Source organism: Calypte anna, chromosome 1 (genome assembly GCF_003957555.1).
Source record: "Calypte anna isolate BGI_N300 chromosome 1, bCalAnn1_v1.p, whole genome shotgun sequence".
In the NCBI taxonomy this organism is placed as follows: Eukaryota; Metazoa; Chordata; class Aves; order Apodiformes; family Trochilidae; genus Calypte; species Calypte anna.
In genome coordinates this window covers 133,790,214-133,808,289 of record NC_044244.1, presented here as the reverse complement: position 1 = coordinate 133,808,289, position 18,076 = coordinate 133,790,214, and the positions used below count along the sequence as shown (strand labels likewise).

At 41.1% G+C, this 18,076-nt stretch overlaps 1 protein-coding gene across 13 annotated transcripts in view; it reads left to right on the top strand.

Annotated features, from left to right (window-relative positions):
• The window catches only part of INPP4A (inositol polyphosphate-4-phosphatase type I A), a 124,619-nt gene that overhangs the window by 34,423 nt on the left and 72,120 nt on the right, over nt 1-18,076 (top strand). For 9 of the 13 annotated variants that reach the window (XM_030469555.1, XM_030469547.1, XM_030469563.1 and 6 more), the window contains exon 2: nt 17,901-17,961. The gene's annotated coding sequence lies outside the window, so the exon portion shown is untranslated. Of the gene's footprint in view, nt 1-3,376; nt 3,568-17,900; nt 17,962-18,076 lie in introns of those variants that run through there. The other 4 variants (XM_030469538.1, XM_030469529.1, XM_030469590.1 and 1 more) reach the window with 4 other exon arrangements.

Genomic DNA, 18,076 nt, shown 5'->3' with positions numbered 1-18,076 from the left:
CTCCCCTGAGCCTCCTGTTCTCCAGGCTGAACAGCCCCAGCTCTCTCAGCCTCAAGAAGCTTGATTTTTTTCTCATTTTTAGAGCCAGTATCCAAACTTTTTCCTACTTAGCAGAAGGTCTAGCTAAGAAGACTGATAAATTAGGCAGCACTGCTATAACAGCTAGGAACTCGTGATTTGTAGATGAAGTAATATGCAGCTGAGACAAGCACATGCATTATACACAGTGCATGCTCATTCTTGGTGTGTTTTATTGCTGTGAGGCCTTTAACAGCTGTTTTCTTTGAGTCATCTTTGATCTGAATCTGTTTAGTTGAATAGCAGCACAAAATTGAATGCAGATATACAGTTATGTGCCAGACATTTAAAAACAGACAAACAAAATACAACCACCATCCCCCCAAAAAACCTTAATCCAAACCCCTCAGACATTTCAAGTACCTTCCAGTTTTGTCTTCAGTTTTGCTTTCCTCCCTGCCTGTGTCACAGGTGCCATTCGGAACGTGGGTGTTAGTTTTCTTTAAAATCTCAGGGGTCTTGGTGGTATTTTTTTTGTTGTTATTGTCTGTTGTTGGGATTTTTCCCCAGGCATTCTGTAGATTTTGGCATTCTTTTGCCTGTTCAGCTGTTTAAGACATGAAAATAAAACCTTGAAAGCTTTACAGGAGCAAGGTTTCACTGTCATTAGTAAATTGGAGGAAAGGATGGGACTCAATAGAAGATGTTCCAAGTGGTAGATGAAATACTAGTGTTTTTAGGGGAAAGAGTTTAGTTCAGTGTTTCTTCATAGACACCAGTTATATTTTATCACTCCTCTTTATGTTCTCTCCATGACCATGCTGCAAGGATTGTTTTGCTCAGCTTGATTCCTTCTCATCTTTTGTTCCTTGCCAAGCCAGTGTTCTTTTCTGCTTTGAGATAGATAGAGTAAACATTTGACATCAAATTCGCCATCAAAATAATTCATCAAATATGCCATCAAAATCATTCGTTCAGTGGCTTTAGCACCAGGTGGATACAGTGCTTGAACAGGGCTGTGCACATTACCTGAACTGAATGGGTGGGCTTACCTTTCCTTTGACTGGGTTTTGCAAAAGAAGGAATTCTTTAAAAAGGCAAAACCACAAAAGCACTGAAGTCATGTATTGATACTAGCTTTTCCATGAGAAATCTCAACACAAATCTGTTTATCTGGACTATTGCCAGCTGGACATTTGCTAAGTATGAAGAAAGATGTTCTGCTATAAATGCTTTGACATAAAACAAGTGCCTTTTTTCCTAACTCTCTGGAATGTTTATATCAATGGCTGCTAAGCAGGTCTACACATTTTAATGGCATTATTCCTTGGGTCAGCAGCTCCTTTTGACAGTACTCTCTTGATTCATGTCACCATCATTTGTTTCCCTGTGGCTGACCTGCTGGCTCAGTAGTAGAGGGCTTCATTTGCCTCTTTTGAAGGTTGTATTTGCTCAATACCACAACTTCATAGTATAATCTGCCTTTCTGAAATAAAGTATCATCAGTTGAGCAGAGCATAGCAACACTGCCTGGTATTAACTGTCCAACTTTGGCTTCATGATGTCTGTTCTCAGTTTTATGTGGTGGGGTCTGGCAGGCCTGGGAAATAAATAGCTCATCAAATTGCTTCTTTGACTGTGGCAATCGGTACCTAGCTGTGGATAGCTGTATGGGAGGCTCCCAGAATTTAACCCCAGGCCGAAATGCACTGCCTCTGCCTATAATGCAGGGGCATTATAATGCTTTTCCCCTCTAGACACTTCTCCTTGAAAAACTGGTTTCAGTTTTCTGCTCACCTGTATTCCATAGTCCCTCCTGCAGTTCATAGTATCATAGAATTGTTTGGGTTGGAAAGGACCTTAAGGATCATCTAGTTCCAGTCCCCCTGCAAGGGCAGGGACACCTCCCACTAGACCAGGTTGATCAAAGCCTCATCCAACCTGGCCTTGAACACTTCCAGAGATGGGAGGTCTATAACTTCTCTAGAAAACCTGTTTGAATGTCTCACCACCCTTGCAGTAAAGGATTTCTTTCTAATGTCTAACCTAACCAACCATCTTTTGGTTTGAAACGGTTACCCCTTGTCCTGGGGGGTGCCCTTCTAAAAAGTCCCTCTCCAGCTTTCCTGTATCCTCAGTTCAGGTGCTGGCATGCTGCTGTAAGGTCTCCCCAGAGCCTTCTCTTCTCTAAGCTGAACAACCTAAACCCTCTTAGGCTGTCTTTGTAGGAGAGGTACTTCAGACCTCTGATCATCTTTGTGGCCCTCCTCTGGACTCACTTCAGCAGGTCCATGTCATTCTTATGTTGGGGCCTCTAGAACTGGGCACAGTACTCCAGATGGGGTCTCATAAATCTGGAGTAGAGAGGGCAAATCACCTCCCTTGACCTGCTGGCCCCTCTTCTTTTCTTTTGATGCAGCCCAGGATATGGTTGTTGTTTTGGGCACACATTGCCAGCTCATGTTGATCTTCTTATCAACCAACATCACCAAGTCCTTTTCCTCAAGGCTGTTTTCAATCCATTCTCTGCCCAACCTTGTTTTCACTTGAGATTGCCCTGACCCAGGTGCAGGGCTTTGTACTGGGCTTTACTGAACTTCATAGGTTGGCATGGGCCCACCTCAAGCCTGTCAAGGTCTCTCTGGATGGCCTCCCTTCCCTCACCACACAGCTTGGTGTCATCAGCAAACTTGCTGAGGGTGCACTCAATTCTACTGCTCTTGTCACCAACAAAGATGTTAGACAGCATCAGTCTGGGTTTTAGGACTGGTCTCTATTTGGAGACATTGAGCCATTGACTGCTACTCCCTGAGTGAGACCATCCAGCCAATTCCTTGCCCACAGAGTGGTCCATCCATCAAGTTCTTTTATCTAACTGCTTTTGAGACCAAGTTTATCCTTCTCAGAGTATTTAGTGAAATCAGAGGCACTTAACTATAAAATAATGACAAATAAATAGATATTGCCCCAACTCAAGACTTTCATTTTAGAATCTCTCCTGGGGTATTTGTGTTCTTCCCCTGGTCGTGATGAGAGTTGTGTGCCCACAGGTATCTTGTAGTAGCCCACCACCTGGTCTTGTTACAGGATTGATTGACCTGGCTTGCAGAGCAACCTTTTGCATTCAAGAGCAATGTATTTACAGTGAAGAAAGAAATAGAACTGCCATTCAGGAAACAAACAAACAGGACAAACAAGATTATGGAGGGGATTAAATTAAATTTGCAGCCGAAATAAAAACCTGGGGCAATCTGCAGCCCCAGACACAAGGGCAGCGAGTGCCTGTGCAACACAGAGCAAGAGGGAGCGAGAGGAAGCGCTGAAAGTTAAACTCCTCCTGCAGCTCTGCATCTGCTCTGAGTCACTGCTGTGAGTCACAGCGACAGCGTTCACGTTAGCCAGGGTTCAGATGGAGCAGCTCTGGCAACAGAGGAAGCAGGTTATATTATTGATTACCTGCTGCAGCAGACAGTTGCACCAAGATACTTTTTTTATGAGCTCTGATGAAACAGAGGAGGCTCTGCTGAACACCGTTTCCGTTTTCTTAAGGTAAGAATGCTTATTATTTACTAGAGAAAGATCTGAAAGGGAATTTAGAGCTTGTGAAGGCTGAGTCTCTTCCTGCTGCTGCTTGTTCTCAGAGGATGCTGATCTTGGAGCTGTGTTGCTGCAAAGCTTTGTCTCTGCTGTTTGCAGTGCCATATGGGGAATCATATGGCTAATAGGCATTGCATGTCCTAGGAAACAAAATAACTATATTCTCATTCATTGATGTTATGTAAGGCATGGCAGCCATGTTACGGAGAGAAGATCTCTTTCGAAGAAACAGTGCTGCTAGACAGTAGGGCAAGGAAAACAACTCATTTTCAAGCAGCCGTCTTTGGAGAGTGCTGCAGTTCTGTAGTTCTTGCTTAAAACATAATTTACTGACCTGAATTTTTGACCTAATAGAATACAAAAAAAGTGGCATTAGAACAAGCAAGATAATGGCTCACCTTTAGAATCGCAGTGATGTTTTGCCTTCAGCATTCAGGCTGAGAGTGTGCACACACTGTGATCTATGCAGCGTCTGGATGTAAACAGTTTCTTCAAATACTTTAAATTATGCTTCCAGATGATTGGGGTGGTTTTCATTTTGTGCCACTAAAACCCAATATATATGTGTGTGTGTGTGTGTGTCCTGTTCTGACAAATGGTTATATGCAAAAAGTGGGACATATTCTGGTTAGTGCTGACGTGCAGAGTGTGTGAAACAGTTTTGTGTATTGGTTTTACTGCCTTTTTATTCACTCTGTGCTATATAATGTAGTCTAGATGAATCACTAAGAATGTGGTATCCACTGCATCTTGAGATTTTGCTGTACTCTTCACAAGAGATTTTCTAAGTTAGAAACTCTGTTTCTGACTGCAATAATTAATTTCCATTCCCACCCCACCCCCTTTTTTTTTCTTTCTCTCTCTTTTTTTTTTTTTTCCTTTTTTTTTCCCCTCCCATTTATTTTGGATTCGTAAGGCAGTGTCCTTTTAAAATGCATCATACAGTGAGGTCTGCAGCTGTTCTTAGTAACAAGGGAGCCTGGTCACTTCTGTGCATTATTTTCAGAATGAGATAATGATGTTTTCCAAACTCCATCATTAGCTTACTTTCAGTTGCTTGAAACTACCTCTTATCTTGTAGAACTTAAATAAAAAGAAACATGGTGCTGTCGTAAGGACATTTAAAAAGGACAACATACTTTGGGTCTGTTTGCTAACTTACAGCATTCGCTGACGCACAGTGTTTTTGTTGCTATGAATTAAGTAGATTTGGTGTTACTTCCTCTTTTGAAAAATACATTTCTTAAGCACAATGGAAAGCAAGGTTTCTTAGTGTATTTGTAGATCTTTACACTTGTCGCATCCAATTTAGAAAACTGTAGTGTGGGAGAAGTTTTTAAAACAATGTCACTCATGGATGCCCATCTCCCAGAGCAAATTTTTTTATGATTTTAATGATTTATGTTTTTAATATAAAAGATTTCTCATGTTACAGCCCTATAAATGCAAGCTAGTTTAAACAATGTTAGGTTTGGTTTTAGGACTGGTCACTAACAAAGTTCTGGCACATGACAGTTTTTCCCCTCTCAAATCCAAACAAGTCCAAGTAAAACAGTCCCTAGGTTCTTAATTTCTCACTAGTTTGTATCTTACTGGTTTTGGAGATTGCGTGTAGGTGTTGTGTTTGCTGTCATGTTTACCTTTGAATATGTATGTATTTAGAGTACAAATTCTGTATTATGTCAAACCAGAACGAGTAATTTATTATAATAAAACTCCATTATCTGTAACTGAGTTTATGTAATTTCTTAATGCATAGTGGGCACAGCTAAATAATTATCAGTTAATGTTTTGAAAAGAAATTTTAAGTGCATGCTTAGCATCTGAAAACTGGGATGATAGCCTCTCAGTCAACACAGCCCTGAAAGCAGCCTCTTCATCCTCCTTGTCTATAAACTCTCTGTGCAAGTGCTGGCCACCAGAGAGAACTCCCTCTGATCCATCTCATTGTCTTGTTGCCTGCTATGTCCCTCTGTCTGCTGCTGGAATGCAACTAAGTGAAAAAGAGCATCAGCTGAAAAAAGAAAAAAAAAGCCCAGTCTTGCAAGTTATCTAGATGGTTTCCTTTCTGTGAGTTGGGATTCATTGTGATATTATCTTGATAATTACATGCCTTCTTTTGGATATATTAACAAGTCACAACTAAAATGTAGATATCCAAGTTAACAGAGATTTGTGCAGAAAAGTGATCATAACTTTTTGTTATGTGCATAGAAAGCAGCTGCATTTGATCCTTGTGTGCAGGGATTTTGTAATAAGTATATTAAGGCTTGTCAAAATCTGTCCTCTAGGCACCCTGAAAGTTGGTTTTTGTTGCTTTAAGTTGTTTTTGCATCAGGCCATAAAGGCAACAAATAGCAGAAGCTGTTGGAACCATTTCACCTGTACTGTGGCAGGACTTAAAGTGTGGGAGTTCATGATCTCCATGGCCTTTCTTTGCATTAGTGAAGGTTTGTTATCTCCAGTGAACCCAAGCAGAAGATCCTAGCTCACTGTTCTCCCTCCTGTTACCTTACAGGACATCACTGGTGCTCGCACAGTTGGTTTTCTCATCTCTACATTACTCAGAGTTGTGTTTTGTTATCTACCTTGCTGAAGCTTATGCAGACTTCCTGCTGAAATGTAAGCCCCCTTTTTTTGATCCTTACTTCAGCTGCTCGACTGTACCCTGTTTAATGATTCTCTTCCCTTGGTAGGTTTGCCACCTAGGCAAGCAAAGCCCATCTGATTCAGCTCTTCCCTTCTGCTTCTGTGCTGCTTGTGTTGTGAACAACAGGTGGGGTGTTCCACTGCCCTTTTGTTTGTTCATTCCTTTGTAAAATCTGCTGCTTTTTTCTGTGGCTTCCTGTGTGTCTATGCTCTTTGTCTGCCCTCCTGGCACTTGGGAAGCAGTGCTTCTGGATTATCTCTGATCTCTTCACACGTTCTGCTTGCGCAGTGCTTGAGGAGAAGTTTTGAAATGGGTAGTGGTGTCCTTGTGCATGCTGTTCTACTTCTCCTGCCCTGGCAGGGGGAAGTCACCGCAGGAAACAGATGTTGCTGTGAGTAGGAAGTGGAGAAATGAAGTGCAGGGAGAAAAATAAAGCATTTTCCTAAAATTCTTGAAGCTCTGAAACCTTCTTGGTGGGAGGACTCACCAACTCTTTTATTTTACACAAAAGCTATGTCAGCAATGATTTATAGCCAGCCTTCTAAATGGCTGGCGAGGAACTTGGGGAAAATCCAGTCTTACTGTTGAAATTTACATGAATAATCTTTAACATGAGTGATTTTTGTATTGTATTATAGTTTAAACTAATGATCAACTGAATTGGAGCACTGCTGCATCAGATGCTGAGTTTACATAGAGTAAAAGGTGGTCCATACACTTATTTTTTTTCTTACCAAAAAATGGTGAAGTGGCCATATTTTCTATGGACTCTGTGGGATATGAAAAAGCAGCAATATATTGGGTGTTTTGTACAACCTTCTAAACCTTCTGTCACAGAGCAGCACAGCATTTCAGTTTTCAACTTGAACTTTAAAAAGGAAAAAGGGTTGAGTTTGGTTTTTACAAGTTTTTTCTTTTTTCTTTTTTCTTTTTTCTTCTTATGTAGGAAATCAGCCCCTGAAAATTAGAATATAATATCCTCACATGTGAGCTGTATGAGTAGTACAATTTGAATACCAAACCATCTGTTTTGTTGGAGACCTCATCTTTTTATTTCAGTAATTTTCTAAATTATATTTTTTGCATAACTTCTTTAGGGGGTCTTTTATTTGTATATGTATTTATACCTAGAGGGCGTCTGCTTTGTCCTTTTCCATGTTTTCTGAATAAATCTGATTGTTTGGATTAGATTTGTTGCCTGGTTTTAAACAGGATGGGAAGGAACTGTTAAATCTTTGCTTATAGTGTGTCCTGAAAAGCTCTTCACTTAATCCTGGAACAGTTCAAGCAGTGGATCACAGAGGAAAACAGTGAATACGTTCTGTTTGCCCTGCAAGGGAAAATCACTAGTGGGTATCTCACCTCACTGGATTGTATCAGGTTTTGGATCACACAGAAAAAGTCACAGTCTCAATTTTTGTCTGTTGAAACATGGCATCCTGGCCTGTATCAGGAACAGTGTGGCCAGCAGGTCCAAGGAAGTGATTCTGCCCCTGTACTCAGCACTGGTGAGGCCACAGCTTGAGTACTGTGTCCAGTTCTGGGCCCCTCAGTTTAGGAAGGATATCGAGGTCCTGGAGCAGGTCCAAAGGAGGGCAGCTAGGTTGGTGAAGGGACTCAAGCACAGATCCTATGAGGAGAGGCTGAGGGAGCTGGGGCTGTTCAGCCTGGAGAAGAGGAGGCTCAGAGGAGACCTCATCACTCTCTACAACTCCCTGAAAGGAGGGTGTAGCCAGGGGGGGGTTGGTCTCTTTTCCCAGGCAACTCTCAGCAAGACAAGAGGGCATGGTCTTAAATTGTGCCAGGGGAGGTTTAGGTTGGATATTAGAAAGAATTTCTTTACGGAGAGGGTGATCAGACATTGGAATGGGCTGCCCAGGGAAGTAGTGGATTCTCCATCCCTGGAGCTATTTAAAAAGAGACTGGATGTGGCACTCAGTGCCATGGTCTGGTAACTGCAGCAGTAGTGGATCAAGGGTTGGACTTGATGATCTCTGAGGTCCCTTCCAACCCAGTCGATTCTATGATTCTATGATTTGTGTATTCTTGAGCATGTACTAGTTTTAAAAAAAGAGTGAAGGGTGTAGCCTGTATCGTGAATATAGCAATGATGGTCCTTTCATTTGCCTCCTGGGTCTGAGTTTCCACTTGACTGTTTTTTCATGAATATGGTTCCCCTGCCCTGCTTTGGTGTCAGGAGCACCATAAGGACAAGTATAGTTTATTTTGGGTTGGTTAAATGAGATTATGGCCTGGATTACACTGACCTGTTATTTCTGTGCTGAATTCTTGTATTTTATAGGGATGCAGAAATCTGGGATTAGCTCAGTTTTCATTTCAGCTTGGTGCTTCATCTTTTAAAGCAGCAGAGTACTTCTGAGTTTGTCCAGGCTTTAATAAATGGTAGTGAATTGGTAAATTTGATGTCTCACATGACTGTGAGTTGGCAATCTGTGTTCAGGTGAACCACAGTTTATAAAGAATGGGTTAATGATTCCTAATACAGATTTACTTTTTTTGGTAAACACTTGCTAGTTTACATCAGCCAGATGGCAGAGCTGCTACAAACAGAGGTGAATGTCAAATTCTGCAGGTTATTTGGGCAACTAATCTGATTACAACAACAACAAAAAAATACAAACAAAAAAAAAAGGGGGGGGGAGGGAGGGGGGAGAAGGGAGGGAGGAGAAAAAAACCCCACAAGATGACATTGCAATATTCTAGATCATCCTACAAAGCCAGTTTCATTAGGTTTCCTGTGTGTGATTGGCAGAGTGTATTTTAAGCCCCAGATTCCTGAAATACAAGCTGCTATAAAACATTTCATCAGCCTCATTTCAGAAACAGATGCTCGTGGTTTGATGAACTTCTTTTTCTTTTTTTTTACCTGACGTTGGTGTTATTTCTGTTGGGCAACTGGGAAGGAGGCTCCTGAAGACATATGGACCAAAATGATAAAATGTTGATTGTTTTCATGCACATGAAAGGACATGAAAGAATGATTACAGTGTCTTATGTTCTATCAGGAAAGCTTTCAAGAAGAGCATGGTTGAGTTCTGTACTATGGAGGGTACTTATGAAAAGGATTGCATCCTGAGTATTACATCTACTAAGTATTAGTACTGTGGCTGCAAATACATGATGTAAAAGTGCATGCAGCTGAGCTGGCTAGAATGAGGTCTTTCTGCTATAAACTGTCCCTCAAATGTGGGCACCTAGGAAAAGTTCTTTAAATTACTCTCCATTCCTGAGATATGTGGATGACTTTCAATTGTATTTTAGTAAACAGGAGGTAGTGAGTAATAGGAAAAATGTGGCCTTTGTGGTTTTGCTTACATAAGAAAGCTTGCTATCAATGTCCCAGAGCATTGTAGACTCATTTATGAGAATGTGATATTAAAAATACTGTTACTTCTCCAGGAGAGTGATTTTACACAGCAAAGTTGTGAGGAAAAGTGACTATTCTTTTACTTGTACATACTCAGTGAGTCAGACTTGAGAATTAGACCAGACAGGGACTTTGGAAAGACAGACAAATTGGAGATTCTTCTTGATTGCCCTCTTATAAAGTCTGCAGTTCAGCTGGCTAATAGAATGGAACTGGGCCAAATTTGATGAACAGATTTATTAATTTCATAGAAACTGCTTGTGATCCTATATTAGAAGATTGGGAGTGCTCATGTTTTCTGCATGGCCATTTCTAGAATTTATAACATAGTGTGAGTAAGCATTAATACTATTGTGTAGGTTGCTTTTTCCCAACTCCAGGTATTGTTAATGGGTAAAAGCAAATGAAATTGCTGTCTTATGGAGGATCCTATGAGAGACTCAACAGGACTTTGCCATCTTTACTGAATGTATACAAATCAATTTATGTATAGCACTTTTAGTAAAATATATGGTGAATGGAATTAGCCTGTTAAGGGTGAGGGTAACATAAGAAATGAGAGTTGAACTGAAGGGAGTTTGACAGTGTTTAATCCACTCTTCAAGGATCCAGACCTGTGGTTTCTGGAGGAAACCATGCCCACCATTGCTAGAGGTGCTTAAGAGGCTTATTTCATTGAACTCTGTAAAGACATGGCTGGAGGAATCAGAGTGAAATACAGTTAAAACTGTCTTCCCATGCCACGACGTTAGTTTGTCACATTTGATACTATATGGTGAAATTACATTCTTTATTGTTACCTCCCTTTTCCAGCATCTTTTGCACTTAAATGCACTCAGGTATTACTGTCTTTCAGCTGGTATGGTATGTTCCAAGTTTGACGCAATCAGTTACCTGAGGCTGAGGCTCAGGTTCAGGTTCAGGCTCAGGTTCAGGTTCAGGTTCAGGCTCAGGTTCAGGCTGAGGCTGAGGTTCAGGTTCATTTTCAGGTTCGGGTTCAGGCTCAGGCTCAGGATGTCTTATGGAGGGCAGAGAGGGACATGTGGCAGCTGGAGCTTTGTTGTCAGGCCAAAGCAGCAGAAGTCCTCCCAGCTCCTGCCATCTACCCCCCTTCTGCTTCCCTGCTGCTGCTAAAGCCCTGTTTCTCTTTTCTGTCCTCAGCTCTAGGGTACAGTACAGGGCAGTTGGCCTATTTTATTTTTCCCATCAAAGAGGTCTCTCAGAGTATCCTTTGCTGTGCCATTTCAGTGCACGGGGGTAGCTGGTAAGGCTGAGCACCTTCAGGGTACAGCAAGAGTGACAGAGGGGACCTGGTTAGGCACATGGAAGGATAAACTTCCATTTGCACAGAGATTGCTTGAAGGAAGCAGCTGCTTTTATGCTTGGAAGTGATGGGAGGCTGCCAACCTGTGTGTATGTGAACTAAGGAAGAGAAGGTCTGGGCTTCAGACCCAGGGTGTCTGAATTTTGACAGCCTTGTGAATGCTTTGCCTTTTTTGTGTGATGCAATTATTTCCTAGTAGCTCAAGAAGAACTGAATGTTATTTTCTGTGCTCGTTAGTGGGATTTATATTTCAGATGTGTAAACATCCTCACAGTTTATTTTCATGGAAAATAAATGTCACAAGGGGTGACTGTTTTAATTGAGGGCTAGAAATGTATCTGGCTCACATAAGAATTTTCTCTTTAAAAGCTGGGAGTGTCTTTAATTAAAAAATTGTGTAAAATTTAGCAGGAAGACAAATAGAAGAACACTAATCAGTGTGAAGATCTGCTTACCTGGTATTATCTTTATGATAATCAGTAGACAAAAACTCACAAGTAATTTGACTCAATTTGTGTGAAGATTTGGTACCCCTTCTTGTCATGAGAAGGGCATCCAGGGTAAATAGGAAGCGTTGTTGCTTCTTACCACAGTTCTTACTTTTCAGACCTCTAAAAAGCTTCAAAGAGAAAGAAAATAGGTGGCAAATAGGCATTTGAGAGGGCTGTGGTAGCTGATGGAGAGTGTAATGTGTTGCAGCATTTATTTTTTGAAAGTATAACACCTTTCCCAAATTCTCTAGAACCTTCTCATCTTCTCTGCAACTTGTAGTTCTTTTCCCCATTCCTCTGTGATTCATATTTCTGGGACTAAAGAAAATAACGTCTTCACAGTAACTGTGACTGTGACTTTAGATGCAAAAATTAATAATGCAGCCTAGATTTCCCAGTACTGTGCTGCAAATTTCATGACTGGAGTGCCCAATGTTCCAATTTGCATCAGCTCTCATGTTGTATTTGGGGGTCCTTGAAATATGTGTGCAATGGATAACCCTAGAAGGAAAACTTATTTTAATGTCAGCATCTCAAGGATTTGTCTAAAACTGAACACCATCAAAAGTTATCATTTGGTTACACTGTGTGAAGGTGGATTCCACCCATTACTAGTTGGATGTTTAGTTTTGCAAGGGAACATTATTTATCCTGAAAGCATAGTCTTCTGTGGTAAAGAGACAGGTATGTGCACATTCAACATCTAAGAAAAATGTTTCTTACTGTGACAATAATGTAATGTAAAGAGAATGAGAATTTTAGGTACTGGACACCGTTCATTTATTGCTAACAGTATCACAGAACTGTTTGAGTTGAATCACCATGGTCTTGTGTAATGTCTTCTGCATAAGCACGCAGTAAGTGGTTGGACTGATCGTGCTAGTGATAGCAAACCAGGGCTTCTCTTTAATATTTTAAATGAAATTTGAAATACAAGATCCACTTGATCAAACCAGTTTGACCTTGTGAGTATGTTTTGTAATTTTCTTTTCTTCACTTCCCATTTTGTAGGATAACACCCTTTAGCTAGACTAGTGACTTGTGTATGTGACAACACTGAGGAACCAGTCTCTAATGTCTGGGCATACTGTAGGTTCTGGCTCCATGTTTGTTCAGCGTAATACATTGGCATGTACAGTGGTTTTCTTTTCATGAAAACTGGGTGCAGAAGCAGTTAAATTTTGACTGTGTTTCTGCCTGACAAGAAGTTGTGACTCATTCAGGAGCACAACTTAGCATTAGGAATGCTAAAGCACTACCACAGCCAGTGGTACAGATACAGTCACAGATGCATGTTTTATTTCCACCCAACAAGGAGCAGAAAATAGGTGGAACTGTAATGTTGTGAAAGTGCAGGTTGCATAAATAGTGCAAGCAAATCTGAAATAATTCTGGGGAAGTCACATCAAAACAAGGCAAGTTTCCTCTTTTTCTGAAAGGCACATTTTGTTATAATAGTGATAGCATCTTGTGTAAGTGCTGCAGAAAGAGTTGCCACATTGATCACAATAGTAATTTGTTTAGAATGAACCACAGAATCACACAATTTTAGAGATTGGAAGGCACCATTGAGTCCAACCCCCCTGCCAGAGTAGGGTCACCTACAGCAAGTCTCACAGGAATGCATCCAGGAGAGTTTTGAATGTCTTCAGAGAAGGAGTCTCCACAACCTCCGTGGGCAGCCTGTTCCAGTGCTCTGTTACCCTCACAGTGAAAAAGTTTTTTCTTATGTTTACAGAGAACCTCGTATGGTCCAACTCACACCCCTTACCCCTTGTCCTGTCATTGATCATCACTGAGAAGAGCCTGGCTCCGTCCTCCTGACACTCATCCTTTACATATTTATAAACATGAATAAGGCTGCCCTTCAGTCTCCTCCAAGTTAAAGAGACCCAGCTCCCTCAGCCTTTCCTCATAAGGGAAATATTCCACTCCCTTAATCATCTTTTTGGCTCTGCACTGGACTCTTTCAAGTGGTTCTCAGTCCTTTTTGAGCTGAGAAGCTCAGAACTGGACACAGTATTCCAGATGCAGTCTTTTCAAGGCAGAGTAAAGGGGGAGGAGAACCTCTCTTGATCTGCTAACCACACCCCTTTTAATACAGCCCAGGATGCCATTGGCCTTCTTGGCCACCAGGGCACATTGCTGGTTCATGGTTATGCTTCTGTCCACTAGAAGCACTTTCTGATTTCTTTCCTTTAACCAGTTCCCTGTCCACCTCACTACCTGATCATCCAGACTACATTTCCTCCATTTTAGCTTTGAGGGTGGTGTGGGAGACAGTGTCAAATGCTTTAATGAAATCAAGATAAACCACATCCACTGCACTACCATCATCTATCCACGGGGTTATGTCCTCATAAAAGGTTATCAGTTTGGTGAAACATGACTTCCCCTTGGTAAAACCATGTTGAGTACTCCTAATGACCCTCTTGTCCTTGGTATGCCTAGAGACAGTACTGAAGATAAGTTGCTCCATCACCTTTCTAGGTATGGAAGTGAGGCTGGCCAGTCTGTAGTTACCTGGGTCCACCTCCTTACCCTTTTTGAAGACTGGAGTGACATTTGCTTTCTTCCAGTCCTCAGACACCTCGCCTGTTCCCCACAACCTACTAAAGATGATGGAGAGTGGTGTAGCAATGACCTCTGCCAATTCCGTCAGCACCCACAGTTGCATCCCCTGAGGACCCATGGATTTTTGGGTGTCCAGATTGCTTAACTGATCCCTAACCCAGTCCTTATCAACCAAGGCTCACTCCTCCTTTATCCTGACTTCCTCTGAGGCCTCAGTGGTCTGGGACTCCTGTGGACAGTCTCCAGCAGTATAGACAGAGCAAAGAAGGCATTTAGTAAATTCTCCCCCTTTGTATCCTCTGTCACCAGGGCACCCCCCTTAGTCATCAGTGGGCCTATATTGCTTCTAGTGTTAGTTTTCTTTGCAATGTACTTGAAGAAGCCCTTTCTGTTGCCCTATGCCTCTCTTGCAAGGCTTAGTTCCAAGGAAGCCTTAGCTTTCCTGGCTGCCTCCCTACATCCCCTGACAACAGTCTTATGTTACTCCCAGGTAGCCAGTCAGTCCCTTCCATGGTCTGTAGACTTTCTTCTTCCACTTGATTTTGTCCAGCAGCTTGCTCTTTAACCTTGTGGGTCTCCTGGCTCCCTTGCTTGATTTCCAACCTGTAGGGATGCTCTGATGTATGAAGATAATTTATGTTCTTTGAAATCCTAAAGACTGGTATATCAAAATGGGGAATATGAGGGAAGACTTCAGGAAATTGTATATAGTTTGTAAAAGACTTTAAAGAATGCTGCATTTTATTTGCTGCAAGGCAAAGGAGAAGATCAGACAGAGCACAGCAGGATGCTCAATATAGTCTATCTTCTATCTGCTCAAGGTTTGTAGCAGGGGTCATAACTATCTTGACCTAGAAAAACAGTGTGCTGCCTGGGTTTGCAGGCTGATTATTGGAAACTTGAGACTCTAAAATATGTTTACAGGAAATGTCTTCTGAGCTACATTGGGTCTAACAACTTGCTTTGAATGAGCATTTCTTTGCAGCTGTACTATCATGTGGTTCATCCTCAGCTGCTTGTCTGCTGTAGAGGTTCCTGCTCCTCAAATCTGCCAGCATAATCAGCAAATACAGACTTTCCCCAGCTTGGTTCTGTCAGAATGCTGCTTTGGTTTAATTTGCGTCTTTCTCAGACTGTTCTGTTCTGCTTTTTTTCTGTCCAAATATTCCAGTATTTTGTTGGGCCTTTTTACATTTTTTTCTCTTTTTTAGGTTGCACCAACTTGGGCAGTTTTGCTGACGGATTTGGTAGGACGAGGGGAAAAGTGGATACAAGCAATGGGTAGCAGTATCTTAGATGGGTTCACCTCTCAGGGTAATAGCATGTCTGTTGGACTTGCCAAAGCTAGCCTCTGGGCAAAGTAGCTGTTTTTCCCTCTTAAAGTACTGGAGAAAGTTACACCTGATCTCGTGGGTTGTAGGTTTCCTTCAGAGATGTTGACACCACATTTAATTGCAAAAGAGGAGGGTTAGTTGTTCATTCCTCTGCAGAGTAGGGATTTAGCTGCTCTCCAGTAAGTGAGAAAGATGGAAGAAGGGAGGACAGAGGAGTAAGTGAAAGATTTTCCGTAGGAGCGTGTGTATTCCCTGTTGTTCTTATGTTTGTTTTGTATCACATTATATGAGGTTTCTCTGCAGGGAATAGCATCATGCTCTCCACTTTCTGCAGTATTGAGGAATACTGGTATGGCAGATTTAATAGAGAACTGGTGTTCTCAGTTTGTGTGGTAACCCTGGTTGCAGCTACAAGTGATTGGGGAGAACAAAAGTCTTACTCTGTATCATTTTGTTATCATGAAGGGTCTAAATGGCTGTTTTAATTAAGCAAAACTATGCTGCAGTCTTTGAAGAATCTTTTTTTCTATCACCATCATTACTTAATCTCGAAGGCCAGAAGCAGAACATGCCAGGAAGCTGGTGCTTTGGTGTGGTCTGCAGTAACACATTGCCACACTTTGCTGTGATCTTATTGCTGTTATAAGGCAATGTAATTTAAAAAATATACAGCCTATGGTGAAATAGAGGTTCTTGAGTTCGTGTCCAGTTAAAATTTTCCATATGCAAGTGACATTGGACTTTCTGGGCTTAATACCTGGGCATGTACTTACTACTGACCCCCAATTTAGTTGTTATGGCTGAATCTAACATTTTATGGTTCTTAGTCAGGTATCAAAGCACAACAGAATTCAGATGCAATTAAAAAATGTGATTGTGCCAAGGGCACCTGTGCAAGGTCAGAACTGGCTGGGAGATTAGGTAGGTGGCCTTGTCTTCAGAAGTGGCAGTATTTTTCTGAAAATCTTGCTTACAGACTGATTTTAAACCACATCTCTCTAGATGGGTGATTTCCAATGTTGCTCTCCAAATGGGTGTGACTTGATGGTGGTGAGCAAAGCAGGAATATAACTTTCCAGAGGAGAAGCTTAATGCAGTTGATGGGTCACATTGTCTCTATCTTACACATGTGTGAGATAAATCACAGAGATGAAAGGGATTTGCCTGTGGCAAACAGAATTAGATTTTTTTGTCGTGTTATTGTAAATAAGATTTTTAGATTCCTTTAGAATTTTTGCCATTTTAATTTCTTCATTTTAAGTAAAATTAATAGTTACTTACCAAGTTTGAAGTATTTATATTAAATGTCCTGAAGGTGAATTGTTATTCAGTATATTACAAGGTTATAATGTCCATTGTATCAGCCCTTGGCTTCTGACTGTGGCTGGCTGTGGCTTGCTATGTGAGTAGCTTTTATGGTGTCTAGGAGCTCTCACAGTGCATGCCTTGTTTTTTAAAGTGAAAAAGAAAAAAATAACTGTATTAAATAAGTACATTTGAAGTTAGAAAGGATACCACACTGGAATTTGGTGTGCTTGCATTGAATTTACAATAATAAAAATGTTTTAAAATAAACAACTTTGCCAAAAACTATTGCAGATCACATTTAACTCAGAAAAGAGCTCTACATGATGTTAGATGTCTCTGTCCTCATTGAGGACAGGGTAAATCAGCCAGGGTAAATAAAATGCTTTGTAACTTACCATCTGGACTTGCAGTCATAGAAGTGAATGGAGAAGAAAACTTGAGCCACCCTATAGGCCATTTCTGTGAAGAAGTGTAATTTTATAAGAAATCTCAGATACTTTGATGCTTTGCTGGTGAGTACATAGAAGTATAGGACTGGATGGGGTTTCCTGAGCTGTTGAGGCTAACCTTAGCAGTGCCATAATGCTCATTTTATATGGAAACCAAGTTTTTCCTTGGCTAAACTAGCTTTCTTGGTTGCTGTTATCCCAGTTAGGTTAGGTATGTGTTAGCATTCTATTTAACCTGTTTTTCTCCTCTCTGGTGTATTTCTGTGTTTCTCTCATGTATTTCTGGAGAGCAAATTGTAACTCATCTCAGCCTCTGCTTTGCTGAATTAGCAATTTTCAGGTCTGCTCTGGGGAAGTTGCTTCTCAGTTGTCCTCATAAGCCTTTCTGTGCATGTGTTACAGACCGAGGTGGGCAGCGTTCTGCTTGTTGTAGTCAGTGTTCATTAATATGGTAGAAGGGAGATGTACCTCACAGTTCCTAAATGTAAAATATTACAGTAACAGTACCTGATTCTGAAATTTCTCTTTCACCTTTATTCATACATTCTCTTTCCTCAGAACTGATCTGCAGTTCAAATTCTGTCTCAAGTGGCAAAGGAGCTATGTTGTAAAATGTCAGCACTGCATTTTTTACAAGTTTATAGACTTTATTTTTGTAATTGTTGGCATATTATTGTTTCTCCTCCCCCAGAAAAATTCCTGTACTAGCAGCCTGTTTATTTGTATCCGTTCAGTCAGAAACAGTTTGTCCTTTTTGTGTCTTTCAGGCTTCATTAAAAAAAGAACGGGATACAGATGCCAAATTTCAGCTGTAAAAGATGGACTAAGGTAATATAATTTTAGTGAATGTTACTATAAAGTGTGATGGTCTGTGGAGACTGAATGTAAAGGTTCAAAGATGAAATAAATTAGAGGCAGACAAAGCAAAAGGAACTTCAGCCCC